We start from the raw sequence: 17,743 nt of genomic DNA, 5'->3' as shown, positions 1-17,743 counted from the left end.
CCTGTGTTTTCAAATATTACACCAGTAACATCTTTCTGATTGGAACAACTGCAGTGGTAATATAAATGCACATTATAGTTAGCTGCAGGGCTAGCTGAAATCAACAGGAAAATTTCCTTCCCAGAATTTAATTCATCTTATAGACACTGAGGCATACATTCCTGCCTTTCAAAGAAATGCATATACAGTAGACCCTCATATGCAGAAAGCACTACTATTTTCCTAAGACTGCTACAGGCCTTAAGGGCGTCTCCCACCAAGAATATTTATATTTACAGAGCCAACTATGAGCACATCTACATGAAAGTATTAGTACCAAAAAGCTATAAATGCCCTACTTGCTTTAAATAAAATAATGAACAATTCCTGAAAGAATTTCAAGAATTTCAAATTGTTTCAAGCTAATTCTTGCAGACCTTACTTTGTCTTAGGAAAATGAACATGGTCAGTTGTCATACAGATTTAACAGTGTATTGAAGAACTGGGACTAATCAGTATTAGACATGAAGGCAGGCAACATCTACTGAGTTAGCAACCCAAACATGACAGGAAGAGCATATATGATCATCTGTGCACAGAGAAGAAATAAAAGAAAAATACAACCAGCAGTCACCTAACTGCTTTGGAAAGCTAAATATTATTTCAGTGTCAGAGGAGGATCCCTAGCATTTCTTACACCAAGACAATCCTTCGTGATTGATGTAAAGGAGACATCCCACCTACCAGTGCTCTCACCTCCTTGACTGAGGCCCCTTGCACTCCTGCTGGATGTTGCTCTTTCAACCTTCCATGCATCTGCTGTCTCATACCTACATATCTCATATATTCCATGCAGCCTGCTCTCTGGGCAGCAAGTTCAGATATGCTTGTTCAGACAAATTCCTTCCTTCTCCTCCCACCCTCACCATCTGATATCCTGCTTGCAGACATGATGGGAAAGTTCAGCTAATTCCACAGTATAAGCATCAAAACCATAATGGGTTCTTCAAATCAGTCCCCTTGCATCTGGGAAGGAGATGGGAATCTCCCTTTGAAGGGAAGCCATTGGCTACTGAGGCAATTAAGAGGCATGGGCATGATCTAAGAGTGAAGAAACAACTGCCTTTCCCAGAGAAATTACATCCTTTCAAAATAAATCCAGTGGAACTTGGAAAAATAATGTGAAGCAAAATGTCTCACCAGGTGCCTGGGAAGCTGTTATATCCAGCAATGTCTTATTTTCCATTTAAAAAAAAAAAAAAAAAGAAAAACCAGGGCAAAATTACTTCCTTGTGCTACTCCTAGGATAGACTTATGATATCTTCTGACAATCCCACAAGAAAGTGTCATTATATAATGGCAAGGTGTAAACAGAAGTGTCTGTAAGCAGAAATGAACATTGACTCTTAACAAAGAGCAGTACAGTGATTCTCTTTAACCTTGGTCTCAGTAGCATCACATCTCTATACTTAGTTAAGTATAATATCTTTTTTTCCTCTGGAATGAACCAAGGAGATAAAAAAAAATATAATTTTATATAATCATAATTTAATGCAGATTTAATTTCAGAATTATTGGGTTAAAGATAGAGTGAATGAAGAGTAAGATGCCACATCTTTGAAGTCAATCACTAAACTCCAATTGAATTCAGTGGGGATATGATTCCACCAAGAACATTTTATCTGAGAATTATTTATAAGCGATGGAAATAGAACAACACTCCCCTTCCATCACTTTTCACTGTATTGCCTCACTCTCCCTCACCCTCTCTGATTGCCATACTTCCCCTTCTTATGAGTGTTTTAGCATGCCTGAAACACTGCACCATGTATGGAATCCATGGCTAAGCATAAATGGGCTGGATTAAGACAGGAGGAGACCGATCTGAGATCAAGAGCAGACTTCTTCATGGTTGCATGAAACCTGAAATGTATAGGAATACATGGAAGGAATGGAAACCAGAAAAGATGGGAGGAAAAGAGCACTGAGATTTGTAATGACTGGGAGACTCCTACTTATAGAAAGGAGGAGCGATCTGACTATGACTCCCACCCAGTGCAGGCAAAGACATGGGTGCTACTGGTGCAATACTATGGGACAATACTATCTCCTCACATGACATCAGAATCAGAGCTTAAAACCCCCCCACAAACTAGTCTTGCTTGTAAAAACACATGGAAAATTTGATGCAAGACGTGGTGCTGTTTGCCTGAATCAAAAAATTATCTCAAGCAACAGCACTGCAAGGTGTGAACTACCAGATAAGTGTCATTGGCATTCAAGATCAGCGAATCCTGCTGAGTCATTAAGAGGAGTAATCCCAGGCTACCCTGGTACATTCTGTATGAGAGAATAAATATTAAAAAAGAGATTCCAGCTGACTGTCTTTCTAAAGGATGAGGAAAAGCCTGTTTTCCTTCTCATCTAAATAGGTAACAAAGAACTTAATTTCTCAGTAAAGCTTCCCTTCCAAGGGAAAGTTATTCTCTCTCTCCCACTGCTTGCAGTACGGTGGCATCACACGAGGAGTCCCAGACTACATTCTCAGCTCCGTATGAGACTGCATTACTGCAGTCTCAGCTGATGCTGGAAAGCTGGCAACAACTATTACTTGTCTTGCCTTGCTCAGGGACTTTTCAGTAGACTTGCTGCTTGTTTTCTGTTTCTGAAAGTGAATAACTCCATCTTGCATGTCCAGGAGGCAGAGAAAGGAAATTACTAAAGAAAGCAAAAATTGACTGGAAATTATATAGATGCTGGTGGGGAAGCACAGAAAAGGCTGGGAGAGTGAAAAGTTCAACTCCAGACACGACCAGGAAGAAAGAGAAAAATAGACCTGGGTGGAGTATTAAGAAAGAGAATAGGAGGAAAACAAAAAGAAGAAACACAAAGGAACTAGAAGAAAGGGAAAAAAGGAGGCAGGAAGGCTGACTTTCAAAAACAGACTGAGAAACTGAAATTCCTGAAAAAGTGAGAGCACGGGAGCACAGAACCTGGAGAAAAGGTGTCTGGAGTGAAAGCTGAGAAGTGGGGCAGATGAAGTAAACAAAAAGGAAATTGGGAAAAAAAAGACAAGTGATCAGCAACGTATCTTAATAGCTTCATAGGCAAGCATGATATAGACAGAGGGGAGAATTCAGGCCTGCATGACTCCTCTGCAAAGAGCCAGCCCAGTCCAACTGGAAACGAATCCATCTTGTCTTGGGAAACCCAACAAATCACACCCTTGTCGCAGGATTTTCACCCTTGGAACCTCATGTCCTCTTATGGCTCCACCTTCTGCCCGCATTCCTCTCTCGATATATAAACTATATCTCGATATACCCATGTATACACACACCTTACCTGCTCAGCCTGAGTTGTCTAATGAAGGTACCAACATAGCTACAAAACCATCCTGCTGTGGTGTGGTGGGTTGACCTTGGCTGGCCGCCAGGTGCCCACCAAAGCCACTCTATCACTCCCCCTCCTCAACTGGACAGAGGAGAGAAAATATAACAAAAGGCTCGTGGGTCGAGATAAGGACAGGGAGATCACTCACCAATTACTATCACAGGCAAAACATACTCCACTTGGGGAAATTAATTTAATTTATTGCCAATTAACACCAGAGTAGGATAATGAGAAATAAGATCAAATCTTAAAACACCTCCCCCCTCCTTCTTCCCAGGCTCAACTTCACTCACAATTTCTCTACCACCTCCCCCCGAGCAGCGCAGGGGGACGGGGAATGGGGGTTGCAGTCAGTTCATTACGTGTTCTCTCTGCCGCTCCTTCCTCCTCACACTCTCCCCCTGCTCCAGCGCGGGGTCCCACCCACGGGAGACAGTCCTCCACGAACTTCTCCAACGTGGGTCCTTCCCACGGGCTGCAGTTCTTCACAAACTGCTCCAGCATGGGTCCTTTCCACGGGGTCCTTCAGGAACAGACTGCTCCAGCATGGGTCCCCCACAGGGTCACAGGTCCTGCCAGGAGCCTGCTCCAGTGCAGGCTCTCCATGAGGTCACGGCCTCCTTTGGGCACATCCACCTGCTCCACCGTGGACCTCCATGGGCTGCAGGGGGACAGCCTGCTTCACCATGGTCTTCATCATGGGCTGCAGGGAAATCTCTGCTCCGGTGCCTGGAGCACCTCCTCCCCCTCCTTCTTCACTGACCTTGGTGTCTGCAGAGTTGTTTCTCTCACATATTCTCACTCCTCTCTTCCAGCTGCTGTTGCACAGCAGTTTTTTCCCCTTCTTAAATATGTTATCACAGAGGCACTAATACTGTCACTGATTGGCTCGGCCTTGGCCAGCAGCGGGTCTGTCTTGGAGCTGGCTGATACTGTCTCTATCGCACATGGGGGAAGCTTCTGGCATCTTCTCACACAGAAGCCACCCCTATAGCCCCCCGCTACCAAAACCTTGCCACGTAAACCCAATACATGTGGTAATTTCAGCCATTATATCCTAGTAATGCACTCATTTTGTGTTTTCTGTGAAAGTTTATGCTAAGGTACAAACTTTCCTTATTTAAGACGTTAGAAGGTGGAAAATTACAGAGAGAGAAAGAAATGTGCTTTGCTTTTCTTTAAAGTATTCTTTTATTTAAATATGAGATCTTTCAGAGCAGTAAAATACATTTCAGTGAGTCTTAATCACAGGCAGCGCTGCAATTTCAGATTCTTATGTATTACTTCAAATATCATCTTGGGGAGAAAGAAAAAGTAAAGATTATGAATGTGTTTCCTGTTGTGTAATGTAACTCAGAAAGTAATAGGAAAAATAGTTCAGTAATTAAAATAAAGGTAACAAATGAACAAACTGACAAATTAAAAGTTGGAGCCAGACTGGAACCAGATTATGTTGCCTAATATGATATTTTAATTGGAAGAAATAATAACGATTTTGTGTCACCTCTACACTGTCCTGGTTTCAGCTGGGATAGAGTTAATTTTCTTTCTAGTAGCTGGTATACTGCTGTGTTTTCGATTTGGTATGAGAAGAATGTTGATAACACACTGAAGTTTTGGTTGTTGCTAAGTAGTGTTTACATTAGTCAAGGACTATTCAGCTTCCCATGCTCTGCCAGGTGCACAAGAAGCTGGGAGGGAGCATAGCCAGGACAGCTAACCCAAACTGGCCAAAGGGGTATTCCATACCATATGATGTCATGCTCAGTATATAAACTAGGAGGCGTGGTCCAGGAAGAAGCAATCGCGGCTCGGGGACTAGCTGAGCGTCGGTCAGCAGGTGGTGAGCAACTGCATCATGCATAACTTGCTTTGTATATTCTATTGTTATTATTATTACTATTATTATTGTTATCATTACTACTACTATTTTACTTTACTTTATTTCCATGATTAAACTGTTTTTATCTCAACCCACCAGTTTAATCACTTGTGCCCTCCCGATTCTCTCCCCCACCCAGTGGGGTGGGGGGGAGTGAGCCAGTGGCTGTGTGGTGTTTAGTTGCTGGCTAGGGTTAAACCACAACAGTCCTTTTTGGTGCCCAACGTGGCGCTCGAAGGGTTGAGATAACAACAGATTAACTAGAGCGTATTAAGGGATTTATATCTGTTAACAGTTGCCGGTCACAATATCGATTCATCTGTTCTCGATATTAATTTATCTGATCTGCACCATGCTCTTGTTTTTGCTGTACCTCTTAAAGATTGGTGTTGGGTTTTGCAGTCTGCTGTGCTCTGCAGTGATTAGTGATGTTTTGCCTGGGAGATTTGTTATTAAAACACTGGCCTTGGGCGTTATCTGGTATTTGGGTTTTATACTGAAGCCGTTACTGTACTTCGGGTACCACCTCATGGAGACCATTAGCAATTATACCTCTTCCTCTGAGAGGTTTCTTATGGAGGAAATAGAGAATGGCACCCTCGCTACCTTCCTCTATGATGTCATCTCCTTTGTTAAAATAACTTGTCAGTACCTTGAACATCCCTGGGTAGTTAAGATACATCTATTGGTACTCCTTGGGAATATTGTTTCGGTTTTGTCCAAGGTTAGTAAGCAATTTAAGAATACCACCCAGAGATCTGCCCCAAGGCTGGATAGTTATGAGTGGCAGGGCGAGTGGGATAGCATGAGCAAATGCCTAGGATGGTGGGCACCCCCAGTGTTTTGGAACTTCACCCCTGAACAAGTGCAGAATCCTGAAAAATTAGTAGAATATTTGGAAAAAGTATGCTGTCACCCCGGCCATTATAGGGAGACACAAATCACTGCAATGTGCTGGGGCCTGGCCCATGCCTACCGAGCCCTGTTCAACACTATCCAGAACCCTCAAGGGGAAGAGAAGATCTCTGCATCTGACGACAAAACAACAGGCCCTGTGGCTACCCCACCCCCCATGGCAGGCATGGTGGCTACTACACGCCCTGCGACACAGAACCAACCCGTGCCAGTATCAGTCGCCCCTATACAAAAAAGAAAATACACAAGAAAATCAGCTCGTTTAGTAAGGGATGAAGATGAACCAGGGCCATCACAAGAACAGGAGGAGGAGGAGGCAGAACCCGTAAATGAGATGGTAACCACCCGATCCCTATCCCTGGGTGAGCTGGGAGATATGCAAAAATATTTCAGCCGTCATCCGGGTGAGCACATTGTCACCAGGCTGCTCCGATGCTGGGATAACGGGGCCAGTAGCCTGGAATTAGAGGGTAGGGAAGCCAAGCAGCTGGGATCCCTTTCTAGGGAAGGGGGCATTGACAAAGCAATTGGACAAGGGGCACAAGCCCTCAGCCTCTGGAGGCGACTCCTGTCAGGCGTGAAGGAAAGGTATCCCGTCAAGGAAGATGTTATATGCCACCCAGGCAAGTGGACCACCATGGAGAGAGGTATCCAGTACCTGAGGGAATTAGCCATGCTGGAAGTGATTTACGATGACCTGGAAAAGGAGCAGTTATCCAAAGATCCAGATGAAGTCAAATGCACCCAACCCGCGTGGCGGAAGTTTGTACGGAGCGCACCAGCATCACACGTAAACTCATTGGCAGTAATGACCTGGAAAGACGGAGAGGAACAAACGGTGGATGAATTGGCTGGCCAACTCCAGCAATATGAAGAAAGTCTCTCTTCCTCCCTACAGGCCTGTGTCTCTGCTGCGGAGAGCAATGGGTGGTGGGACATTCAAGCATTGGGATACACATTTAGCAAAGGCCACCTGGTTAGTCAACACCAGGGGATCTGCCAATCGAGCCGGCCCTGCCCAATCCAAACCCTTACGTACTGTAGATGGAGATAAAGTCCCTGTCGCGCAAATAAGAAATATGCTGGGGAAGACAGTCTGGGTTACTCCTGCCTCTCGCAAGGGAAAACCCATTCGTGGGACTGCTTTTGCTCAAGGACCTGGGTGCCCTTGGTGGGTAATGCGAAAGGATGGGGAAGTCCGGTGATTACCTCAAGGGGATTTGATTTTGGGTGAAAATAGCCAATGAACTGAATTGTATGATGTTAATTGCTATATAATACTGTATGCCATCACTTCTATGGTTGCTATATGTCATATCAATGGCATTGCAGTATGAATCACCCAGATCAATGAAGAATTGAACTCTGATGAAACTGAGCAAAGTGCAACAATGATGGAACCGGACGAGCGCACTGATAATGGAACCAGAACTGGCTTCAGGATGCAACAATCCAACACCACACACCATCTCTCCTACCCTGAAAGACTGTTATGACAGATGGAGCCCAAAGTCATGGACTAAATTAACTCAATGGATGTTTTAGAGGGATGGCCAATAGACTAAGGGAATGATATCTCTGTGTGTATATATGTCCTGGTTCCGGCTGGGACAGAGTTAACTTTCCTCCCAGTAGCTTGGGGGGTATGCTGTGTTTTGGGTTATGTGTGAAAGGAGCGTTGATGGCCCATTGATGCTTTGGCTGTTGCTGGGTGGTGCTTGCACCGGGGAGGGGGGAGCACAGCCGGGGTGGTGGACCCAGCTGGCCAATGGGGTATTCTATACCATGTGACATCATGCTCAGTATAAAAACCAGGTGTGTGGGGGGGCTCGCCCCCCGTTTGTGACACGTGGTCGGCGGTCGGTGACCAGTTGCATTGTGCATTGCCTGCTTTGTGTATTCTGTTATTGTTGTTGTTCTCATTGTTATTATTACTGTTCTACTTAGTTTTATTTCAATTATTGAACTGTTTTTATCTCAACCCGGGAGCTTTCCTACTTGTGCCCTCCCAATTCTCTCCCCCATCCCACCGGAAGTGGGGGGTGATCGAGCGGCTGCGTGGAGTTTATTTTTGCTGGCTGGGGTTAAACCACGACAGTCCTTTTTGGCGCCCAATGTGGGGCAGCGAAGGGTTGAGATAAAGACAGATTAATTAGAGCATATTAAGGAATTTATATCTGTTAACATATTAATTTATTCTGTGCCATGCTCCTGTTTTTGACGACAATATATCAAAAGGCTGGAAAAGGGGTGATGATTAATTGGAATGTATTGGAAAATGTGAGACCTGGGCATGACGTAGACGGTATAGAATAAGGGGTGGATAATGTCCTGGTTGCGGCTGGGATAGAGTTAACTTTCTTCCCAGTAGTTTGGGGGGTGTGCTGTTTTTTGGGTTTGGTATGAGAGGAGGGCTGATGGCCCATTGATGCTTTGGTTGTTGCTGGGTGTTGCTTGCACCGGGGACTTTTTTTTTTGGCTTCCCATGCTCTGCCAAGTGCAGCGGAAGCTGGGGTGGGGGAGCATAGCTGGGGCGGTTGACCCAGCTGGCCAATGGGGTATTCCATACCATGTGACGTCATACTCAGTATAAAAACCAGGGGTGTGGGGGGGCTCGCCCCCCTTCGTGACACGTGGTCAGCGGTCAGTGAGCAGTTGCATTGTGCATCGCCTGCTTTATATATATTGTTATTGTTGTTCTTGTTATTGTTATTATTACTGTTCTACTGTTTTTTACTTCCATTATTAAACTGTTTTTATCCTACCCCGCGAAGTTTCCTCCGGATTCTCTCCCCCATCCTAGCAGAGGTGGGGGGTGAGCAAGCGGTTGCGTGGTGTTTAGTTGCTGGCTGAGGTTAATCCACAACAACTATTCTCTTCCCTTTATCAAAAACTTCTTCTGCTGTGTTGCCCCATACAATGATGTCATCAATGTATTGCAGGTGTTTGGGAGCCTCACCCTGTTCCAGGGTGGTGTGGATCAGTCAATGGCAAATGGTAGGGCTGTGTTTCCACCCCTGGGGCAGTCGGTTCCAGGTGTACTGGACGCCCCTCCAAGTGAAAGCAATCTGTGGCCTGCACTCTGCTGCCAAAGGGATGGAGAAGAAGGCATTAGCAATATCATTTGTGGCATACCACTTGGCTGCCTTTGACTCCAGTTCATATTGGAGTTCTAGCATGTCCAGCACGGCAGCACTCAGTGGCGGCGTGACTTCGTTCAGGCCACGGTAGTCTACTGTCTCCGCTCTCCATTGGACTTTCGCACTGGCCATATGGGACTGTTAAAGGGTGAGCGAGTCTTGCTCAGCCTCTGGGCCAGTCACAATGGGGTGCTTCTGCCACTCGTTCCCGGTTAGGCTCACTTCGGCCTCTAATACAGTTAACTCTTGGGATCCCCCTGTCACTCCAGAAATACAAATGGTTCTGCCCCTTTATAGCTTGATGGCATCAGGGTACACTGTGCACCGGTGTCTACGAGAGCCTTATACTCATGTGGGTCTGATGTGCCAGGCCATCGAATCCACACAGTCCAGTAAACCCGGTTGTCTCTTTCCTCCCCCTGGCTGGAGGCAGGGCCCCTCTAGTCCTGGTCATCATATTCGCTATCCACTTCTTGTAAGTATGAATCAGAAGTCCCTTTGTTAAGGTCAGAAGTGGAATCAGCCCTTCTACACTTTCTGGGGAACTGCTCACTGAAAACTGGAGCAGCATTTTTCCTCCGAGAACCCCCTTGTGTGATTGTTTTTCCTTGCAACTCACGTACCCGTGCCTCTAGGGTCGAAGTAGGTTTTCCATCCCACTGCCTCATGTCCTCCCCGTGGTCACGCAGGTAAAACCACAGGGTGCCCCAGGGTGTGTATCCACTATATCTTCTCTCTTGAGTAGAAAAACACTTACTCCTAACGGATGAGATACTGGTCCGTACAGGTGGGGAGTAGGAAGTATCTCGTTTTAGTTGCTGGAACTCTCGGACAGTTTCTCCACTGCCGAGACGCAGGCCCGTAGGGAGGAAGAGAGACTTTCTTCGTATTGCTGGAGTTGACCAGCCATTTCATCCACTGTTTGTTCCTCTCCGTCTTTCCAGGTCATTTTTGCCAATGAGTTTGCATGCGACGATGGTGTACTCTGTACCAACTTCTGCCACAGGGGTCGCGTACAGTTGATTTCCTCTGGATCTTTGGGTAACTGTTCGTTGTCCAGGTCGTCATGAATCACCTCCAGCATGGCTAATTCCCTCAGGTACTGGATACCTCTCTCCATGGTGGTCCATTTGCCTAGGCGATATATAACATCTTCCTTGAAGGGATACCTTTCCTTCACGCCTGACAGGAGTCGCCTCCAGAGGCTGAGGGCTTGTGCCCCTTGTCCAATCGCTTTGTCAATGCCCCCTTCCCTAGAAAGGGATCCCAGCTGCTTGGCTTCCCTACCCTCTAATTCCAGGCTACTGGCCCCGTTATCCCAGCATCGGAGCAGCCAGGTGACAATGTGCTCGCCTGGACGACGGCTGAAATCTTTTCGCATATCTCACAGCTCACTCAGAGATAGGTATCGGGTGGTTACCATCCCTTTTATGGGTTCTGCTTCTCCCTCCTCCTGTTGTCGTGATGGCCCTGGTTCATTTTCATCCGTTACTAAACAAGCTGATTTTCTTGTGTATTTCTTCTTTTGTATAGGGGCGACTGATACCGGCATGGGTTGGTTCTCTGTCGCAGGGGGTGGAGGAGCCGCAGTGCCTTCCGTGGGGTTTGGGGTAGCTGCAGTGCCTGCCATGGTGGTTGTGGTAGCCATAGTGCCTGTTGTGGTGGTTGGAGTAGCCACAGTGCCTGCTGTGGGGGGTGGGATAGCCGCTGGGCCTGTTGTTTTGTCGTCAGATCCAGAGATCTTCTCTTCCCCTTGAGGGTTCTGGATAGTGTTGAACAGGGTTCGGTAGGCATGGGACATGCCCCAGCACATTGTAGTGATTTGTGTCTCCCTAGAATTGCCAGGGTGACAGCATACTTCTTCCAAATATTCAACTAGTTTTTCAGGATTCTGCACTTGTTCAGGGGTGACGTTCCAAAACACTGGGGGTGCCCACCATCCTACGCATTTGCTCATGCTATCCCGCTCACCCTGCCACTCATAACTATGCAGCCTTGGGGCAGATCTCTGGATGATATTCTAGAATTGCTTATTAACCTTGGACAAAACCGAAACAATATTCCCAAGGAATGCCAATAGATGTATCTTAACTACCCAGGGATGTTCAAGGTACTGACAAGTTATTTTAACAAAGGAGAAAACATCATAGAAGGTAGCGAGGGTGCCATTCTCTATTTCCTCCATAAAAAACCTCTCAGAGGAAGAGGTATAATTGCTAATGGACTCCATGAGGTGGTACCCGAAGTACAGTAACGGCTTCAGTATAAAACCCAAATACCAGATAACGCCCAAGGCCAATGCTTCAATAACAAATCTCCGCGGCAAAGCACCACTAATCACTGCAGAGCACAGCAGACTGCAAAACCCAACACCAATCCTTAAGAGGTTGTCCAAGTTTCGGCAGGGATAGGGTTAAATTTCTTCCTAGTGCTGTGTTTTGGATTTAGTACGAGGAGAATGTTGATAACACACTGATGTTTTCAGTTGTTGCTAAGTGCCCTCCTAGTCCAAGGACAGCTCCCGTGCCTACTGACTGAGCTAGGTACACGAGATAGGAGGGAACGTAATCAGGACAGCCAGCCCAGCTGGCCAATGGGGTATTCCATACCATGTGACGTCATGCTCAGTATATGAACGGTAGGCGTGATCCAGGAAGTGCCGATCGCTACTTGGTTATCGGTCAGCGCGGGTGGTGAGCAATTGCATTGTGCATCACTCATTTTGTATATTTTATCATTATCATTATTATTTTCCCTTTTTTTTTTTCCCTGTTCTATTAAACTGTCTTTATCTCAACCCACGAGTTTTTTCTCACTCTTACCCTTCCGATTCTCTCCCCATCCCGCTGGGGGTGGGGGAAGTGAGTGAGCGGCTGCGTGGTATTTGGCTGCCTGCCAGGTTAAACCACGACAGTCCTTTTTGGCACCCAACGTGGGGCTCGAAGGGTTGAGATAACGATAGATCTGACCAAAGTGTGTTAAGGCAAAATTGTTATAAGCATCCATTATATTGATTGGTCACAATGTTGATGTATTGGCTGTCAAAGTTGTGGGGCTGGCTCTCAAATGTTGGGTCATGTAATACCTTGCTTGCAGTATATGTTCCTGTTTGTGCTGTTTATCATTATTCGGAACTGGGCCAAGATTATCATTTTGTTGCTGTTTTATGAGGTGATAAAATCGTTGGTCGTAAGTCTAATCTGGTATCTGTATTCGGCACTGCTGTCATTTCTGTACCTCGGGAACCACCTCTTAGAAATTATTGGTAATTGCACTTGCTTCTCCTCGGAGAATGAATTTAAGGGGGAGACGGGATGGGACACTCTCTCCCACTTGTTCTTCTTCCCTTCCATATCGTCAGAAACTCCTTTTTCTTCTATCCTCTTCACAAAGATGTCCACAATATTCCCTGAGAATTTTGAATATCCTTGGGATGTTCAAACAAGCATGTTCATATTCCTATGTCTCCTGAATGTGGTTCAGGCCTTGTTTAGGGTTAAACAACTATTCAGGAATACTGTCCAGAGATCAACCCTCAGGAACAAGAAAAGAGGGAGGGCAAGCAGCGGTGCCTCATCGGGGCGGGCGGAGCGGCGAGTCTCGGGGGCGGCTACAGACACGGTGGCTACTCAAAACCCCACGACAGGCACTGCGGCTACTCCAACCCCCATGACAACCCCTGTGGCTACTCAAACCCCGGCAACAGTCACCGTAGCTTCTCCAACCCCTGCGACAAGCACTGCAGCCACTCAAGCTCCAGCAACAGGCACTACAGCTGAACCAGAGGACCAACCCATGCTGGTATCCGTTGCCCCTGTACAGAAGAGGAAATCTTGGAAGCGGAGATCAGGTCGTTTAGAAAGGGATGATGAAAGAGCAGGGACATCACGAGGAGAGGAGGAGGAAGAGGAAGAACTCATAAACGAGACGGAAACCACCCGATCCCTATCCCTGAGCGAGCTGAGAGATATGCGGAAAGATTTCAGCCGTCGTCCAGGCGAGCATATTGTTACCTGGCTGCTCCGATGCTGGGATAATGGGGCCAGTAGCCTGGAATTAGAGGAGAAGGAAGCCAAACAGCTGGGATCCCTTGCTAGGGAAGCGGGTATTGACAAAGCAAAGGGACACAGGTCCTCAGCCTCTGGAGGCCACTGCTGTCGGGCATAAAGGAAAGGTATCCCTTCAAGGAAGATGTTATATATCGCCTAGGCAAATGGACCACTATGGAGAGAGGTATCCAGTACCTGAGAGAACTAGGCGTGCTGGAGGTGGTTTATAGTGACCTGGACGACACCCGAACACCCAAAGATCCAGATGACGTCCAGTGCACCCGACCCATGTGGCGGAAGTTGGTACGGAGCGCACCAGCATCGTATGCCACTTCGTTGGCAGTACTGTGCTGGAAAGAGGAAGAAGCACCAACGGTGGATGAGGTGGTTAGCAGACTTTGGGATTTCGAAGAAACTATCTCCTCCTCCCTTGTCTCGGCTGTAGAGAAACTATCCCGAGAGGTCCAGCAACTCAAAGACGATAGGTCCTATTCTCCACCTGTACGGACCAGTATCTCAGCCATTAGGAGTCAACATTTTTCTCCTCAAGAGAGAGGATATAGAAAGTACACACCACGGGGCACCCTGTGGTTTTACCTGCGTGACCACGGAGAGGACATGAGGCAGTGGGATGGAAAACCTACCGTGACCCTAGAGGCACGGGTACGTGAGTTGCAAGGAAAAACAATCACACAAGGGGGTTCTCTCAGGAAAAAAGCTGCTCCAGTTTTTAGGAAAACCCTGTCTCACGACAGTCCAGTTTCCAGTGAACAGTTCCCCAGGCAGAGTAGAAGGGCTGATCTTACTTTGGACTGTAACGAAGGAATTCTTGACTCACGTTTGCAAGAAGTGAGAAACGGAAACTATGACCAGACCTAGAGGGGCCCTGCCTCCGGCCAGGTGGAGGAAAGGGACAACCGGGTTTACTGGACTGTGTGGATTCGATGGCCTGGCACATCAGACCCACAGGAGTATAAGGCTCTCGTAGACACTGGTGCACAGTGCACCCTAATGCCACCAAGCTATAAAGGGGCAGAACCCATTTGTATTTCTGGAGTGACAGGGGGATCCCAAGAGTTAACTGTATTGGAGGCCGAAGTGAGCCTAGCCAGGAATGAGTGGCAGAAGCACCCCATTGTGACTGGCCCAGAGGCTCCGTGCATCCTTGGCATAGACTACCTCAGGAGAGGGTATTTTAAAGACCCAAAAGGGTATCGGTGGGCCCATGATGCCTCAGGCCATCAAGGAAGAGATGCAACATATAGATGGGCTCGTGATCGAGGGTTGGACTTAACCATGGACGCTATTGCACAGGTTATCCATGAATGTGAAATGTGCGCTGCAATCAAACAAGCCAAGTGAGTAAAGCCTCTTTGGTATGGGGGACGATGGTTGAAATGCAAATATGGGGAGGCCTGGCAGATTGATTATATCACACTCCCACAAACCCGGCACGGCAAGCGCTATGTGCTCACCATGGTGGAAGCAACTATCGGCTGGCTAGAAACATACCCTGTGCCTCATGCCACTGCCCGGAACACCATCCTGGGCCTTGAAAAGCAAGTCCTATGGCGACATGGCACCCCAGAAAGAATTGAGTCAGACAACGGGACTCATTTCTGAAACACCCTCATAGACACCTGGGCCAAAGAGCATGGCATTGAGTGGGTCTATCACATCCCCTACCATGCACCAGCCTCCGGGAAAATCGAACGATACAATGGACTGCTAAAGACAACACTCAGGGCAATGGGTGGTGGGACATTCAAGCATTGGGATACACATTTAGCAAAAGCCACCTGGTTAGTCAACACTAGGGGGTCTGTTAATCGAGCTGGCCCTGCCCAATCAAGACTCTTACGTACTGTAGATGGAGATAAAGTCCCTGTCGTGCACATAAGAAATATGCTGGGGAAGACAGTCTGGTTTACTCCTGCCTCGGGCAAGGGAAAACCCATCCGTGGGATTGCTTTTGCTCAAGGACCTGGGTGCCCTTGGTGGGTGATGCGAAAGGATGGGCAAGTCCGGTGTGTACCTCAAGGGGATTTGATTTTGGGTGAAAATAGCCAATGAACTGAATTTTATGATGTCAATTGTTATATGATATTGTATATCATTATTTCTATGGTTGCTATCAATGGTATAGCAGTGAAAATCACCCAGATTAATGAAGAATGAACTAACTCCGATGAAACCGAGCAAAGTGCAACGATGATAGAACTGAACGAGTGCAGCAGTACTGAAATGAGAACTGGCTTCAGGATGCAACAGCCCAACACCACACACCATCTTTCTGGCCCTGAAAGACTGTTATGACAGATGGAGCCCAAAGTTGTGGACTAAAAGAACTCAATGGACATTTATATATATTTATGTATATATATGTATGTATATGTATTATATGTATATATGTATGTATATGTATTATATATGTATATATATAAAAAAGATAGTGGTGATTAATTGAAAGGTATCGAAAAATGTGAGACCTAAGCATAACGTAAATGGTATGGAATAAGGGGTGGATACTGTCCCGGTTTCGGCTGGGATAGGGTTAAATTTCTTCCTAGTGCTGTGTTTTGGATTTAGTATGAGGAGAATGTTGATAACACACTGATGTTTTCAGTTGTTGCTAAGTGCCCTCCTAGTCCAAGGACAGCTCCCATGCCTACTGACTGAGCTAGGTACACAAGATGGGAGGGAACATAATCAGGACAGCCAGCCCAGCTGGCCAATGTGGTATTCCATACCATGTGATGTCATGCTCAGTATATGAACGGTAGGCGTGATCCAGGAAGTGCCGATCGCTACTTGGTTATCGGTCAGCGCGGGTGGTGAGCAATTGCATTGTGCATCACTCATTTTGTATATTTTATCATTATCATTATTATTTTCCCTTTTTTTTTTTCCCTGTTCTATTAAACTGTCTTTATCTCAACCCACGAGTTTTTTCTGACTCTTACCCTTCCGATTCTCTCCCCGTCCCGCTGGGGGCGGGGGGAGTGAGTGAGCGGCTGCGTGGTATTTGGCTGCCTCCCAGGTTAAACCACGACAGAGGTACAGCAAAAACAAGAGTAGATCAGATAAATTAATATCGAGAACAGATGAATCAATATTGTGACTGGCAACTGTTAACAGATATAAATTCGTTAATACGCTCTAGTTAATCTGTTGTTATCTCAACCCTTCGAGCGCCACGTTGGGCACCGAAAAGGACTGTTGTGGTTTAACCCTAGCCAGTAACTAAACACCATGCAGCCGCTTGCTCACCCCCCACCTCCGCTAGGATGGCAGAGAGAATCAGGAGGGCACAAGTAGGAAAAACTCCCGGGTTGAGATAAAAACAGTTTAATAATGGAAATAAAACAAAGTATAACAGTAATAATAACAATAACAACAACAACAATAACAGAATATACAAAGCAGGTGATTCACAATGCAACTGCTCACTGACTGCTGACCATGTATCACGAACTGGGGGGGCGAGCCCCCCCAACCCTGGTTTTTATACTGAGCATGACGTCACATGGTATAGAATACCCCATGGGCCAGCTGGGTCAACCGCCCCGGCTATGCTCCCCCACCCCAGCTTCTCCTGCACTTGGCAAGCATCACCGAGCAACAACCAAAGCATCAATGGGCCATCAGCACTCCTCTCATACCAAACCCAAAACACAGCACACCCCCCAAGCTACTGGGAGGAAAGTTAACTCTGTCCCAGCCGGAACCAGGACAATAGTCCAAATCCTTCTGAAGGCCGGTTTTGCTATAAAACAAAGTAAGGTCATGGTACCTGCACAGGAGATCCAGTTTTTAGGAATAAAATGGCAAGATGGACGTCGTCAGATCCCAATGGATGTGATCAACAAAATAACAGCCATGTCCCCACCAACTAGCAAAAAGGAAACACAAGCCTTCTCAGGTGTTGTGGTTTTTGGAGAACCCATATTCCAAATTACAGCCAGCTCATAAGCCCTCTCTATCGAGTGACCAGGAAGAAGAATGATTTCAAATGGGGCATCTGAGCAACAACAAGCCTTTGAACAAATGAAACAGGAGATAGTTCAGGCAGTAGCCCTTGGGCCAGTCCGGGCAGGACAAGATGTGAAGAATGTGCTCTACACCACAGCCAGGGAGAATGGCCCTACCTGGAGCCGCTGGCAGAAAGCACCAGGGGAGACTCGAGGTCGACCCTTAGGGTTCTGGAGTCGGGGATACAGAGGATCCGAGGCCCACTACACTCCAACTGAGAAGGACATACTGGCAGCATATGAAGGGGTTCGAGCTGCTTCGGAAGTGGTTGGTACTGAAGCACAGCTCCTCCTGGCACCCCGACTGCTGGTGCTGGGCTGGATGTTCAAAGGGAGCGTCCCCTCCACACATCA

At 46.8% G+C, this 17,743-nt stretch overlaps 1 protein-coding gene across 1 annotated transcript in view; it reads right to left on the bottom strand.

The window, feature by feature from the left end:
- LOC142074727 (potassium/sodium hyperpolarization-activated cyclic nucleotide-gated channel 1-like) overlaps positions 1–17,743 on the bottom strand; it is a 298,373-nt gene that overhangs the window by 28,012 nt on the left and 252,618 nt on the right. The gene's annotated exons all lie outside the window — the stretch shown is intronic.

This window comes from Calonectris borealis, chromosome W (genome assembly GCF_964195595.1).
Source record: "Calonectris borealis chromosome W, bCalBor7.hap1.2, whole genome shotgun sequence".
NCBI classification, from domain to species: domain Eukaryota; kingdom Metazoa; phylum Chordata; class Aves; order Procellariiformes; family Procellariidae; genus Calonectris; species Calonectris borealis.
Note: the sequence above shows the minus strand (reverse complement) of the source record. Positions and strands in the feature narration are given on the sequence as shown.